The following is a 16,388-nucleotide window of genomic DNA, read 5'->3' as shown; positions in this document are numbered from 1 at the left end:
GTTTGACTTGACAGTGATCCTGTGATGCATATTGACATTTGGCCAGAATGACCTTCTTGTTACTCTTGGTACAGCAGTTTTAGCTGTTCTGTTTCAACATGTTCAAGCTGGAAACCCATATGCATGCTGGTGTACCAGGCTCTTCGATCGGAAAATGCAGTTACTGAAAGTATCCAGCAGTGAGTAAGAAAATAAAAAGTACTATATCATGTATTATACTGTCTGTACATTGGGAGTTATAATAAAATGAATATTCTTTACTTTTGTTAATGTTGTTGCTGTTATACCCTGTTTTTCGAGTGAAACCAATCAAGTAAACCTAACTGCACTCTACAAGTAGAACAATTGCAACCACAATGCATATTTTGCCTATGTATTGCTTTCTGGTAAATTTCTGCAATCCATTTGCTTCTCTCTTTTTAAAATCTTTCTGCAGTCCGTGAAAACATATCACCGAATTCTTCTTGATTATCTTTGTACAGTAAATTGCAGCTCTTTCTCATTCTGAACTTTCTTTGTGTGTTTGACATTCAAGCTAAATGCTAACGCAGGCTACGACTAAGCCGTGGAGGGAGAGGAGCTCCAATTGGATTCGTCCTTAATGCATCAATAAGAGAGTGCAGTGATGAATACAGGAGATTTGTTTGTAAGTAGTAATGTCAATCCCCGGAGCACACACACAAACCGGACCTTTAGCTAGCTAACTAGCGTACATCTCTCTTATTCCTAATGTTAGCTTGAGCCTACACTTTTCTATTTATTTTCATGGAAAAACAGTCTACTGGCTATTATGTAAAAACCTTCAGTTACTCAAATTAAAGTCCTGCATTGAAAATAAGTAAAAGTAAGTATAATTAGCAAAATGTGGCTAGGTTTTAATTGTTCAAGTACCCAATGCAGAAAAGTAAATAATACATTTTAAATGCTAAATAAAAGGAAAATTACTGAAATATTGATAGATGCCAAATAATGTTTTCTAACTAACAGCTGTTCTTGTGTTAACTACTGGCCAGTTTAATTTGTGACAAAACATATATATATATAACCTTTCAAAATATCAGGATTTGTAAAGCTAATTGTAAATAGAAATGTGTAAAAACAAGTACAATATTTTCCTTTTAATTGTAGTGTCATTTAATTTCAATATCACAGAGATTAAAACCAAAATGCAGAATAATAAAGTGAGTGACTGTAACATGATATCATTGTTTATAGCCAAGTTGCCATAGGGTCCAGCCTATTAAGTTCCTCTCTGTGCATAGTATATGAGAGCTATGGGAATCCAAATGCAACAATATTGACACTGTGCAATTAGAGAGGGGTCATTAGGTCTGCTGCTATTTTAGAGCAAGAAAAAGGGGTTGCATCACTGGAATCCTGCCTGGCTGAGAGAGCACACACACAAGCAAATAAACCCAAACACACACATACACAATAAGTCCCAAGCCTACCCACCCCCACCCTCACACACGCTCACACCCTCTCCTCTCGTCTAAATTAGAGGGGGTTGATAAAGGGAGGAGGGGGTGGCTAATGAAACAGAAGGGGCACCAGGCCAGCAGGGATTTCTAAAGCCCGTCATCACTGCACGCTTTGACCCCGGCTCAGATCCTCACCTTCTTGGCCTCCTTAGGCTGCCATACTCTGACCCAGCAATGAATGAGGAGATGTAGACGGTTTTTAGAAGACTTGATTGGATTTTTTTCTGAACAATTAAGAAAAAACAACTTTGAGAAAGGTGCCTGATTCTCAATGTGACACAGAAAGCTTGCGTGTGCAGTGATATCAGGTTCCAAAGGATCATATCTGAATGATGTCCTCAATGAAAAAACACACTTTACACACAAACACACATACCCAGTCCTTGTCTTTGTTCTTACAAATATTATACACTCATACAATGTTTGAAATAATCTGCATAATAGTTAGATCTGTAGGAATCAATGTTAATCTAGGCTAACTATTTTACCAAATGTGTTATTTTGTGTATGGTTAATTAAATAAATCGTATTTATTGGCTTATTTTTTTTGTTCGGTAAATTGATTTTAGTGTTGCTGAACAAAAGTTGTACTTTTAACGGCTTGAACTTAACGGCTTATCTCCAATGTTCTTCTGTTCAATTAAATGCCCAGCCAGAGACTGAAGGTCCATCCTCTTTTAAAAAAAGAAAAAATAATTACAAAATATGCACATTACCTCTTTAACAAAAATACTTAATATTTTTCTCCACAAAAAGTGACAATAATTAAAATGTCAGTTCACCTTTAGGAATAGGTAGAACATTGCATTAACAATAGGCATCACTGGAAACATTTTAGACAAATTACATCATTCACAAAACAAGTCTTCATCAGCAATACAAAAGGCGAAGCGGGACACATTTGTACTATTACAAAAAGTGCACACTGTAGCCAAAGCCTAGCCATAATTGTTGCTTTCAGTTACATCACTTTATGTTTCCTCGCTGGCCCTTGTGTACTGTAACTGTGTTGGTGTCCTGTCTCTTTCTGACTCTTGCTTTGGTTCTAGTCGGAGCTCACAGTTCGCCTAAAGTGACCTGAAGGGGGTTCAGTTCAAGGGGCGCAGAGGGGGACATGGATGAGAGAGGGAGATCAGAGTGGGGAACACAGATAATATGGGAGAAAGAGGGAAGGCATGCATGGATGCGAACAAGGACAGAGGCAGGAGTTCTAATTGTTTCATAAGAAGACTTTTGTTCTCCTGCGCAGGGCTGACAGCATGTTTCTTTATGCACCCGCTAAAAAGTCCAGTGTGTGTGTGTTTGTGTGTCTTACACGGCTGCTAACAGGTCTCGGATCACTGCTTATGAAAGGAGCGGCTGGTAACCGTTGTGTTTCTGCTGGAGGAACTCTACTTTTTGATTGGCTAGCTGGAGCTGAGCTGCTGCTCCAGGCAGAGAGGGATATTTTGGATTTGTGAATGAAGGCCTTGTTGGCGGTTGGGGAATCTGTGTGACTCGTTACAGGGACCCAACTGTTTACCTAAGCAGAGATCATTCTGTTTTGTACGTGTACCAATGGGTGGTTCTCGGGGGGGCAACAGGGGCCTGTGCCCCTCTAACACTGAGCTTGAACCCCCCTGCGGCCCCCCTCCAAAATAAATTGATGATAATACAATTTGTGAAAGTGTTCAAAGACTGTGCTGCAGCCTTGGGACTTACATAACATGAATATTTTTATTTTCTTTCAACAATGTAATTTAATTAAACTGTAACTAAGTAATTGAACACACATGACACACTACCACTCATGGTATTTTATGTTGTTTTCCTCGGCTATGACTATAGACTCCCCGGACGCTGTACAATAGCTGCCCACTGCACCTACTGCCTCACTGTGTGTGCTGTGTGCATGTATGTGTGACCATTAAAGAGGGTTTCATCATCCAAATTATATTCTATTCTACTGAACAAAAAATGTGGTCTCTGTCTTTGTATTTTATTTCCCGCATTAAATGTGCCCCATCTCTCATTAAATAACTGGCCCCAGTACGGCCCCAGTACGGCCCCAGTACGGCCCCCCCTAGTAAAATTGGTGTAGAACTGCCGCTGCATGTACCACCTTTCTAAAAGTTTAGAAAGATATTAAAACATGTTATTCGCACTTCCGTGCAATTGAAAAACTAGGATACATTAATTTAGGCTTATTAGAATAGTAATAACTATTTAACCTACAATAAACAGTACTTGGTGGAGTCATGATGGACGTCAAAATATATTGAAAAAAGTGGAGCGTATTCTGAGTTAAGTGCAGCCCAATATTGAGCGGATACAATACCTTCCAAACTAAATCATGAAGATAATCCTAGTCACGCAAAAGTCAAATGCTGACAAATAAACAAAATATATTCCTTCAACTTTCTTGTCCATTACAAATGATCTGTTTAAGAGGAAAAGTGCCATTTGGATTTTTTACAGCTTATAGTTTATATTAATTAAATATATCAGTTTTCATAGGTGTCCATCCAGCTACAATTAATATTCACACTGAAATCAATCATTCATTTACGATTTAATATTTCTATGTGTGATTGAAAGGAGGTTTTATGTCCTGACAGACAAGCCCATTCACAGCAGTTGGCCAATGTTGGGCTGCTGATCAAGATTTGTTGAGGTTAAGTATCTAGCCCAAGGACAACTAGACATGATGTTAACCATCTGATTTTTAGATGCCCATTTACCCCCTGAGCCACAGCCGACCCAAATTGATAATGATTATTAAGCCATTGTCTCATTCACTTATTTGGCATAACTATTCTACTAATTAGACGATTGTTGGAATCATTGTTTTTCTGTAAAGTAAACTCTTTTTTGTTAAGTTAGCTAGTCGGTATGTATTTGCATTATCTAGTGATTAAACATCTGCATGGCATTTGCTCTGGCTCTGATTGATAATGAGAAGCTGTTCCCATATAGTATTACACAGACCAGATCTAGAACAACCATTAGAGATCAGATCTGTTGGGATTCCTGCTGTGTTTTGGCTTTTAAGAACAAACTACATGATGTTACTGTGTCAGGTCATTATCATTTGATGAATTTGGCTTTGTTATCAGTCTTGATGGAGGCACGGCTCCAGTGGTGACCACAGGGACGCTGTTAGAAGCTGTGATGGACTCAGGGGACTTGGTGATCAATAGAGGGGCTGCAGTGGAGATAATGGCAGCTCTGGTTCCTGTGAAACTTCTAGACACCTACGGTAACACTCTGATGTTAGATGACCGTCTGCAGCGGTCAGACTGTACAACCACCCCTGGTAGACCACCACACACACATACACTGTAATACCCCTGATGTGCGAGAACACTGCCTGTAATTATAAAACGTTGTCTAATAAACATGCATGTGCAATATAGCCTCGTGCAATTCACACTTTATTTTTTCTTTGAATTAATTTACAATCGGCCAACAGTACCAGCTACCTCTTTAATTGATATGGTCACTACACACAACAATATATACTGCTACTCTCTTTTTGAGACAAATTAAGGAATTCTGATTCTGAAAATGGCTAACCTTAGATGTGAATTAAACTTAGAAAATCATGGTGCCCATTTTAATTTTTTTATAGAAACTAACATTACTTTTTCTACTGTTATCTGGCTAATACTACACTACTTTCTGCATGTTCCATTACATTTTTTATAATACTACTATATAAACTAGAAATGTGTACTTATTATTTTAATTTTTTTTGCATGCCTTTTTTATTTAATCATTTTTGTCTTCGTCTCCATCTATACTTCCCCCACTTTGCTGTAACAAACATTTCCCCTCTGGGACGAATGAAGGATTTCTGATTTCTGATGATGTTATTTACTCATCTTCTCAATGAGGATTATGACAAATGTAGGCAGATTGGGATTTTAGCTGTATAAACATTTCTCAGTGGCAAAGCTGGAGACAGAAGTAATCTAGGTTGAGTTGTGTTGTGTAGTCAGATATATTGTTTGTTTGTTTTCATTGTTTTGCACGATGCAAGGTGCTCAGTCTTCAGCACTGATACTCTGCATGACGAAGGGGAAGGGATATAATGAAGGATAGACCAGAGGATATCAAATACTTTTCACTGTCGACTAGCTGAGGTTGTAATGCACTTTATGGCCTGTGTACCTTCTCATGAGAAGCCTAATCCTAAACCCAACCCCCAAAAGTGTTATTCTATACCTAATGGTGTGTTCACATCAAATGGGAGGCGATCTTCTTGGATGGCACGAATACATAACAATTGGTAAAGGAAATTATGCAAATATGCACAACATGCATTATTGGCTATATGCACAATACATTTTAGCATTCCTTTTGGTCTATTTATTGCAATGAAATAACAAAAATCCGTCTTTTGGGGGGTTTACAGTATACACCTATAGTAAACCAGATTAATTTGTCACACGTTCCTAGATACAACATCATTATGCAGCCTAGATCTTTTTGGCATCCTTTTGATCTTTGTTACACCCCCGGGGCTAACAAAGGCCTTATGGGGCTAAAATAATTCCAACACTGAACCAAATACAAATAATGACACCTTTAAAAATAATCAAATCCATAGGAATTATTACAATCAAACATGCAAAATATACAAATATCAATCCTAGGCTGAGAGGCAGAAACAGAGCAGTCCCTCCCAACACCAGAGACCTGTCCCCTCTGCTGCTGGCACTGGAGCTTTTTAGAACTTCATGGACCTCGTTGCAGCAGCGCAGCGCACCTGGGCAGGACTACTGGAGGGAAAAAGGCAAAGGAACACATACAGCCATAACAATATATCTGTTTATTTAGGTTTTGTACCACTATAGTAAAGAAGATTAAATAAATGCTTAGATACAGGCACCTTGCAATCTTGTTCAATCTTTGCCTCTGTTCACACAGTGCGGTCAGATAGTGTTGTAGGAGGTTATAAACACTCCAAGTGGTGACTTCTATGACTGTAAATGTTTTTTCATAAAGACAACAGAAGGTGCTAATAGTCCTACAAAGGATTGGGTTGTATGTGTTTGTTTTGATGTGTGATCAATGTGTACATACAATTGAGCAGTGTCTCGTTGGGTGTGTCCATTAAGGGAGAACAGCATATGTCACAATTGAGTCAGATGGGCTTCTGTCTCAGGGGTAATACACTCCCTACAACCGGCATTCACAGGGGAACACACACACACACACACACACACACACACACACACACACACACACACACACACACACACACACACACACACACACACACACACACACACACACACACACACACACACACACACACACACACACACACACACACACACACACACAGTAACCCAGTTTACAAGAAAAAGAGACATGTGTCTGGCGGTGGCATTTAGTAACAACAGATATAGTTAAAGGAAATTCCATATGTTGTCCTGTGCTGCACAGATATAGTATTGCATTTCGTTGTGCTTTTGTTTGAGTATAAACTGCTCTACAAATGAGGAATTGCTTGCAAACAGGAGTCAAGTCAACATTTTCAGCGAGCTAGCTAAATTATAGTTTTCTGATAGTAAGCAAGGAGTTAGCTTAGTAATGAACTCTGGGATACACTATTGAATTAAATGATGTACGGTTATAAAACAAAATGCCAGAGGGAGCTAAACATTCCTTCTAAAGAGAAAATAGGAAAAAGATTAACTGCAACGGACCAAAGCTAGCATGTCCTGGCTGAAAAGAGCGTTAGTGGTTAGCTTGTCAGCTACACATTCACCAACTTGCCTTGCAAGTCACAGCATCTCCACATTCTAGATTTCATTTTTGAAAAAAAGAAAAGGAGAGGCTTTGTGACTAAAAGAAAATAACGCAACGACAGCAGCTGATATGACAGCATGGTGTATCAGTAAATTATGATGAATTTTTGTTTAAAACATCACCTACTCCATTCAGATGTGTCACTCACCGCATGTGTTTACCGTTTTGTGTAATACTTCTGTGTCTCCATACATTTGTGTCCCATTAAGGGCCAATGGGATGAGAGCCCTGAGGGCTGCTAGACAGACATGGTCATCAGTCTCTGACTGTTTGCTATACCTACCAGAGTTGGGGGAGAGAAGAGGGAGCATATGGGGATTTTGGGGGATGTGAGCAATATATGGGTTGAAATGTGGAAATGGGGTTGACATTGAATGGGCATTATTGAGTATTGAATAATGCCTGGAGCCATTAATAACATCAGGGTGTCAGAACAATGAGCTCAGGATTTAAGGATACTGATGAGATCTAGTTCAGAGAAATAGATCGAGGTTAGAGCCACATTTTGGGGACAATCAAATATCCTGCTTTGCCCTGAAAATAAATGAATCAACAAATATCCATGCATGAGTGGATTTTACTCAAATTACTCAAATATTTCCCTCATCAACACTTTTGATGAGAGGTACATATGTAAATACATTAGAATTAAGGGTCAAAGGGGGGGCTAATCTAGTGTTGGAAGATACAAGAGGGGAAAATTAATCCCTTGTTCGACCATGCAGAAAATATCTTGATTAAACATATTCCACTTGGCGTGATCTGACATATATAGGCTACAGCATATGATTTGAATTTTAGGCTCTTGGTATAAAAACACTGTCAGATGGAAAGCTTTAATAGGTCACTTGAAGCAAATAAAAGACTGATAATGAGTGTGAACAAAAGTCCTATTGTCTAACGATGAAAATCACACAATTGTAATAATACTTAATATCCACAACAAAGTCTGTTTTTAAAGTAATCAGATGACAGACTGGAGACAATTAATTCATTTGTTTCTGTATTGCAAGCCATGAAATTAGGGAAAAAACAGGAATCAATAATACGTCCATTAGTTGTTGAGAATGTCTATGAACCTTAAAATATGCTTGTAAAATTCACTAACTTGTAGACTAGAGAAGTCCTTCTTTCTGTGACAGCAGGCTTTATGAAAGGTGAAACAGGACACTGGATGGTATTATTCCCATATTGCTACTCTCTCTCTATCTTTAATCCCCTTGCACAGAGTATCCTGTACAAACCCTGGATAACAGATTTATCTGGGATAACGTCCATCGTTACATGGTCTCCTTACACTCAGAGGCCAAGGGGAGAAATAATCCATTTCTCTTTACAACGGGGATGTTAAACAATGCCAACAGATGTGTCTGGGAGCCTGCGGAAATGAGGACAGGCTTTCTAGCAGGTAGTCTTAATCTCTTTGTACTGATCTGCCTCACTCACTCACACACACACGCACGCACGCACGCACGCACGCACGCACGCACGCACGCACGCACGCACGCACGCACGCACGCACGCACGCACGCACGCACGCACGCACGCACGCACGCACGCACACACACACACACACACACACACACACACACACACACACACACACACACACACACACACACACACACTCTGAGTGCCGGGACACAAACCTGGTGAAATTCAGTGATGTTGGCTGCTGTGTTTGTGTGTGTGTGCTTGATGGGGGGCATTCTTGGGTACAACAATACAAAGCTGTACAATCATACATTTTAACAGCACAAAACTGTGTGGAAAATATATAACGACGCTTGATCTCCTTGTAAAAGCCCAATCAATATGGAATGTGAGGTGAGGCAGACGGGTCAATATTAAAAATGCATCAAGAGCCGGGGAAAGGCTTTTTGCAATTACAATTCATTATTATTCCATTAGGATCCACCGAGCAACATCTCTGTGGATACGCAAAGACGTGCAGCACCTGCAGGCCGGTTCCAGTTCATGAACCAACTGTAAATGTTGTCCATCCTTCCATGCAAAAAAGTCTTCAACTGTGTTAATCTTATAACTTAAAGGGGTAAGAGGGTTTGGCTCAGCTGATTAGCCGGGCTCTGCTACACTTCGGAGGTGTAGCCATGCTGATAGTGGCGTTGCACCAGCAGCAAGGCATTAGGGCAGATTAGGGTCGGCCTAGCAAGCCAATTAACCCCCCCTGCACGTTTTGGAGCTCTGGAGGAGGCATAACATATCCTAACCTTCTGGTAAGGCATTGGAGAGTTAAGATATAGTGAGTAAACTGATCAGGGTAAAGGTTGAAGCGTGCTTCGAAATAATGAACCTGCTAAGCATTTTGTTAAAGGAGCCCTGTTCTGCTCATGTTCAGGTTCATATCAGTATGTAGTGTCTCTCCTGTGCCATGTCTCCATGCTTTACTGTTCAAAAAGCTCTTTATGTTTCTCATACTGCCTGTTCTGCAGCACCTCTTTTCACCCTCCGTCTGAAACCAGAGCCCAGTCCGCTCTGATTGGTTAGCTGGCCAGCTCTGTTGTGATTGGTTAACCGCTTAGAGATGTCCCGCTCCTTAGCCGATCAGTTATAATGTGTATCAGCAACACAGTCTCACTCCCTGATCGTCCAGTAGCGACGCTTGGTCAGGGTCCTTTGGCGCGCAGTTGTGAGGCACCGAGGCTCCTTCAGCTTCATAAACGGACGCAAAGAGCTTTCAACTGATTGCAATGTATTCCCATCGGCGGCGGTATTTGACGCTCAGAGAAGCACCGTAAGTATTCTCCTTAATGTCGATTGATTTTACAGTGATATCTGCACTACTCATCAACTCAAAAACACCAGATTATCCTTGTTAATTACACAACATTGATTGGTTTAAATTGTGAACAATGCTTTTGTGTTTTTCCCCTTCGATTCGGAGAAACAAATATTTTTTCGGAGTTTAGGATGCAGAAGACACTACACTACCCAGAATCCTCAGCTATCGTTTGGGACTACACCAGCCGCTTTGCTTAACAAACCCCGTGATTAGTCCTCAAGCTCTGTGATTGGATGTTGGAGTGGCAGTGCGCCAAGGTTACGCCGAGCGTCAAACAGCACGTTGAATGGAATGAAGCCCATCGACGGCACACTATCCAAAACAGGACTCGAACGTCAAATACCGCCGCCGATGGGAATACATTGCAATCAGTTGAAAGCTCTTTGCGTCCGTTTATGAAGCTGAAGGAGACTTGGCGCGTCACAACTGCACGCCTAAGGACCCTGACCAAGCGTCGCTACTGGACGATCAGGGAGTGAGACTGTGTTGGCATCAGCACCAGCCAATAGAAGAATATGAGTGTTACGTAGTGATGTCACTATGTGGCAGAAGTAAACAAACAATGGTTTCAGACAAATAAAAAGTAACTAACAGAATAGAAATAATAAGGCTTTGCTGTCAACACATACTCGCTTTGCAAACAGCGCATATGTTGGTAGCTAGCCTGCCTACTAGGTGAGACTTGCATAACAATCCAGCATTCAAATTTGCACAAGGTAACTCTCAGGATTTATGCAGGATGTTAGACCTCCAAACGCAGTAAGGGATGGATGCAGGAATATGTAACCAAAATCGAGCTTTTAATTAAGAAAAGGCAGCTGACCAAAAAAAAGAACAAGGGGAACCAGGCAAAACAACTAAATCAAATCAGGGACAAAATACACCACACATCAGGACGGCACAGGAATAAAGACGACGAACTGGCCAAAAACACAATGGAAGACATATACACACAAGACTAATCACAGCTGGAGAGGGGAGGCAGAACCACAAGGGCTGCAGGTGAACACAATCATACAATCAGGCACAGGCGGGAAAACACAAAGACAGGAAATAAAACCAAACAAGACACAAAATACATTTCAAAATAAAACAGGAACCATTAAACACCAGGATCATGTTCTGATGGAGCACATCTTAACAATGACTTGTAATTTTTAAAAAGGCTTTGTCTTTCTTTTTTAGGTTCCGTATTCTTTCTCGAACACACGCCTGTTACTGTTTAATGCTTCACAATTCAAGCCCATGCAAAGTCATTTGAAGGAGTTACTTATTCCATTTGAAAACGACAACATTGGGAAGTTTAAATACTCATCATTCTTCTTTAGGAATTGTGAGAGGTGCTTAGGCTATTACAACTTAAATTACATTACATTTTAGTAGCTGGCGCTTTTATCCAAAGCACCTTACAATAGGTGCATTCAACCATTATGAAACCATCTTGAAAAAACTGGATTTTATAAAATATATATATTATATAAATTCTCAACTTCAAGAATTTATTTTGTAGTGTGATTGGCTTATTACAATCATTTTCTTTTGAATTGGGATATAATGATGAATGGACCACACCAAGGTGATGCCAGACTTTTAATAAAAGGTGAAATCAAATCACAAATGATTGTGTAGGTTTGAAAACCTCACAGCCTACAGACTTACTTAATTCAAGCAGCTGAATGGATCAGTGGACCATGACCTGTATTTTACAACTACACAATACCCTACTGCAGCTACAACATACAGGGGTCAAAGAAGCACCTTGCTCATTAAAACCAAAACCGTATAGCCCAGAAAATGAAAAGGCCTGAAGGCTCACACAAAGAAATTGCTCCAACACACACACCAACACACTCACAGCCCTACCCAACACAGCATAAGAAGAGCTTATCCCTTCTTTGAGTGCTCTGATCTGATCTGGCACCTCTCATCCCTGTTCACCCTATGGGTCAAACGCACCCTCACACACACACTCAGTCTACATAAGGCCCTGTTTGATTTCTCTGCCAGTGTGCAGTTCAATGGCAGGTGCAGAAGGTGCTGGCGGAGCAGGAGGTGTAGGCCTCTGATCTGGGTGTGACTCTGGCAAACACTCAGTCTCCCTACAGGCCACCAATCTAGGATGCTAAATTAGTAACATGCATTTATAGGACATGAGAATACAGATAAAGAGGAAGAGAAGAAGTAAAGGAGAGGTGGAAGTCCCTCAGCAGTCTAAGCATAAAACAGCATAAAAAGAGGCTGGTCTAAGGTCTAAGCCTGAGCCAGCCCCCAGCCAGCTTTTTATGAGCTATTTAGGATGGTGCCCCACCAATAAGTGCTTTTTGGGATAGTCAAATCATTTAAAATTATATTCTGGATTTTATCGAGAGACAGTTCAGAGTAAAATTATCTTTTTTCCCTAATGCTTGTTAATACACGTGTTGCATCACCAACTGAAGCCACTTGGATAAACTGTCTTAAGGGATATTTTGGGAAAGCCTCATGATAAGGAATTACAATAATCCTTGAAGTAACAAATGCATCACCCCATAAACTCAAAATGCATGTGCCTGCATTTTTGCATTACGTAGAGGAAACAAGGCATAATGCTTAGATTCCTTACGGTTGTGCCGTAGGCCAGCGTAATGCCATCCAGAGTTAAGTATCTTTAGATTATGCTCTTGGGAGTTGTTTGGGTTACGGTACAATAACTTCAGTTTTGTAATTTTAAGGTTGCAAGTCATCCACATTTGTATACCCTCTTGAAGTTTAGTTAGTTAAATGGTTTCATATGGATTGATCAATAGATAAAATACTGTATCATCCGCATAACAATTCAAGTTTATGGGGTGATTCCTTTCAATATTACCTTACGGAAGCATGTTTTTTATTGGTACTGGAATTGGTAATTGGAATATTGACCATCGCTCACTTATTACCTGTTCATGGCACAACTCCTGTTGATCTCTTTATTAGCTTTTAGTCATTCTCGCTGCCAGTGGGGATAGTAGGAAACATGTTATTTGTAATCTGGATGAACTGACTCTTTAAGAGCTCCTAAAAGAACATATTGGAATGGCCTGTGGTGCTGAGAGAAGGTAATACAGGTCTTTATGTTCGAAATGGATGGTGAGCGGTCAGTGAGTGTGCTTCATTAGTTTGCATCTGTGATTGGCTTCAAGGTATGAGGCTCTCCACTGAGTGACTTATGGCTGTAATTTAGCATTGATTACATACACCATTACTTTACCTCTAATTAGACTGTCACTCAGGGGAGGGATAAGCCAAGCATGCAAACTCTCTGTAAGAGATGCATAGGTGCAGGGTTGATGACATATGTGTTCATTCGAAAGGTTATCCCAGAGCATTAAAGAGGCCCTATTCAGCTTGTGGGGGGTTCCCTTTCCTGTAGTGTGTTATATAGGTTTTTGTGCGTGTAAATTGTCAGCAAAGGGGAGTCTCTCCTCCACACCCTGTCTTAAACTCCTCTGTGGGACTCCTTTGTTTACCTCTGTAACATGATGACATCACTGCAACCAGTGGCGTCGCCTGGCCTGGGCATCCGGGGCATTAGCCCCGAATGTTTTTTCTGTAGCCCCGGACAATTCTCCCTCAATAATATAATACATTAACCGTGCTTTACGTGAACCTCATCGTGACACTAGAGAGGACGGTAGGACTGTAATTTCCCGTGTTCAGTGAATGCAACAGAGGCATGACACCCGACCAATCAGAGAGTTGCATGGAAATAAACGTGTGCTTGTGTCATTCAAGCTCGGCTCTGTGTGTGTGTGGCAATAGCGCATTTAGTGTGATAGAGAGAGGGAGAGAGGAGAGAGAGGGAGGGAGAGAGGGAGAGAGGGAGAGAGAGAGAGGGAGATAGAGGGACCGGTGCTAGCAGGGACCGTGTTGTTAGCATCTGGTTAGCTAGCTGCGCTAACGGACATAAGGAGATGTTTCCACAAGAAGCTGGAGGAGAGTCCTCTCCTCTCAGACTGAGAGACTCAGGTGAGCTAAAGGACTCTCTGAGTGTTTAGATACTTAACTTTAGTCTAAGTTATCTCAGTGGGTCTCAAAAGGTTTGGTCACAAATTATTCAAAAGATTATTTCCGCGGCACACCTCGGCACACCTTCATATGATCATTATAGTTATTAAAAAAAAGAGAATAAAGGAAAAACAGTTATGAAATACTATATGGCAGTAAAACAAGAATAGAGTTTAAAAGAGGAGTGATTAGTAAAATATCCATAAAGAAAAAGTACATCTGTTTACAGTTCTGCTTCATATGGGTGTTGAGAGAGGTATCCATAGATCTCTTCATTTTGCTCTCAAAGTGCACCAGATTGATGCATTTAACTTCAATATTTTAAAAAAAATCTTCTCGGGGGAGCTTGCCCCCGGACCCCCCTAGAGGAGGTGAGGTCCGCCCCCCACTCATAAAAAATAGCACTTTACCCCTGCCTATATGCCGTGAGCTGATTATCGAGCCTTCATTGTAACAGTCGCGGGTGTATTGTGTGTGTGCGTGTGGGGAGTGTTGAAGTAAAATATTCCACTGTAGTGCCGCCGCCACTGTGGGCTAAGCCCCGAATGTTTTCAGGTCCAGGCGACGCCCCTGGCTGCAACACATTGTACGTAAGGGGTGAAACATTTCCGACACATGTCTAAGCAGTTGACCAATCAGAGCTGGCCAGCTAACCAATCAGAGCAGACTGGGCTCTGGTTTCAGACAGAGGGTGAAAAGAGGTGCTGCAGCACAGGCAGTATGAGAAAGATAAAGAGCTTTTTGAACATTGAAGCAGTAGTGCCAGTAGAGGCACACAATACAATTAGAAACCTGAAAATGGGCATAATATGTCTTTTTTAACCACATTATTTGTAAGACCTACAAATGTTTTGAATATAGGGGTGGGCAAATGGCCTTAAATGATCTTAATGTGATTTTATCTCTTTTCACTCTAATAAATTGAAGATTGAAGATTTGCTTTTGTTTTTTAAGTGGAGGTTTTTAATAGCTTCAAATATAAATGAAATCATGTCACAGTAGAGGCACAAAATACAAATATGAACTCTTAAAATGAACACAATATGTCCTCTTTAAAAGAGAGAAGCCTCCAAAAATGTAAAGTCCCAGACATTCAAAACATTATCAAACGGTAAGCAAATGACTCAGTTATGTTGAGTTTAATATTCTGTTCAAACATAAACACATTTCTAAAACCTCCTCATTGCATACATTGTGATGCAGGAGTGTATTCATCAGCTTGCTCCGGCCCTTTGTCAGATAATGAATCACTGCCTGGGCTCTGGCCCTGACCCCGGGTCACGCTTTAATAGACGACCACTTCATCACGGAACAATCTGCGGGGCGACTGCAGACAAAAGACCCTCCACCTCACCTGATGTGACCTTGCCTCATGATCCATGGAGAGACGTTGGAGAATAAAACAAACAGGAAATAATGAGAAAGAAAGATTTATTATGTCTGTGTATATATTTGGTCCTAGTCCACTCGATAAATGTTTGTCATGGTGAAATAAAGGGATACTTAAGCGTGACTTTGGAGTTTGATTGAGTAATTGAGGCATGTAACGATTTTTTCAGGGTCAGTTAAGCACTGCATAGTGATTTCACTGCAGTGTTAGTTTGGACATCTATCATTGAAGGTAAAGTTCACAAGCCTTATTATGTCATATTTATATTTGGCTTATACTTTGTTTACTCATTATTACCAATATTAGCAGTATCAACATGAATTTACCTAATGGGTCAAATTTGAATTAAAATATTTCCAAAATATCTGAAACAGTGGTATCATGATTTATCACAGCATATAATGAAGTAAAATTTGCTTTTTTAATTTAAAGAAATGATCGGAAAATGGTGTATTATATAGCTGTATTCAGTTTTGATAGCAATTCTATCTTATTTCTATCAATTGATTGAGAAAGTTCAAGAACATATTATTTTTTGTCACACTTCTTTGGAGGGTGTATTTACATATTTAGTAAGTTTACTGAGCTCTCTGAAACTAAACTTAACACAATTAAAATAAAACAACATACAAATTAAGTAATTCACTGCCACACAATGATAGAAGCAATGTGCTGAAATACTGTTTTGAAGAAGAGATGGTTTCTCTTCATGATGCTTTATCACATGAATTAGCAGAGGCGAGTGTGCTGTTGCTGTCTCCTGTTAGTGAGCTCTGAAATGTGGCTTTCATTATTGCAGAGTGTGGAGCTACGGATAATAACTCATAGGAGACTCATAAGTTCCCCCGTCCAGCTAAACGTGCACTTACACACACACATTCAGTCACAC

Source organism: Trematomus bernacchii, unplaced genomic scaffold (assembly GCF_902827165.1).
Source record: "Trematomus bernacchii unplaced genomic scaffold, fTreBer1.1, whole genome shotgun sequence".
Classification (NCBI taxonomy): domain Eukaryota; kingdom Metazoa; phylum Chordata; class Actinopteri; order Perciformes; family Nototheniidae; genus Trematomus; species Trematomus bernacchii.
This window is presented reverse-complemented; position numbering follows the sequence as displayed.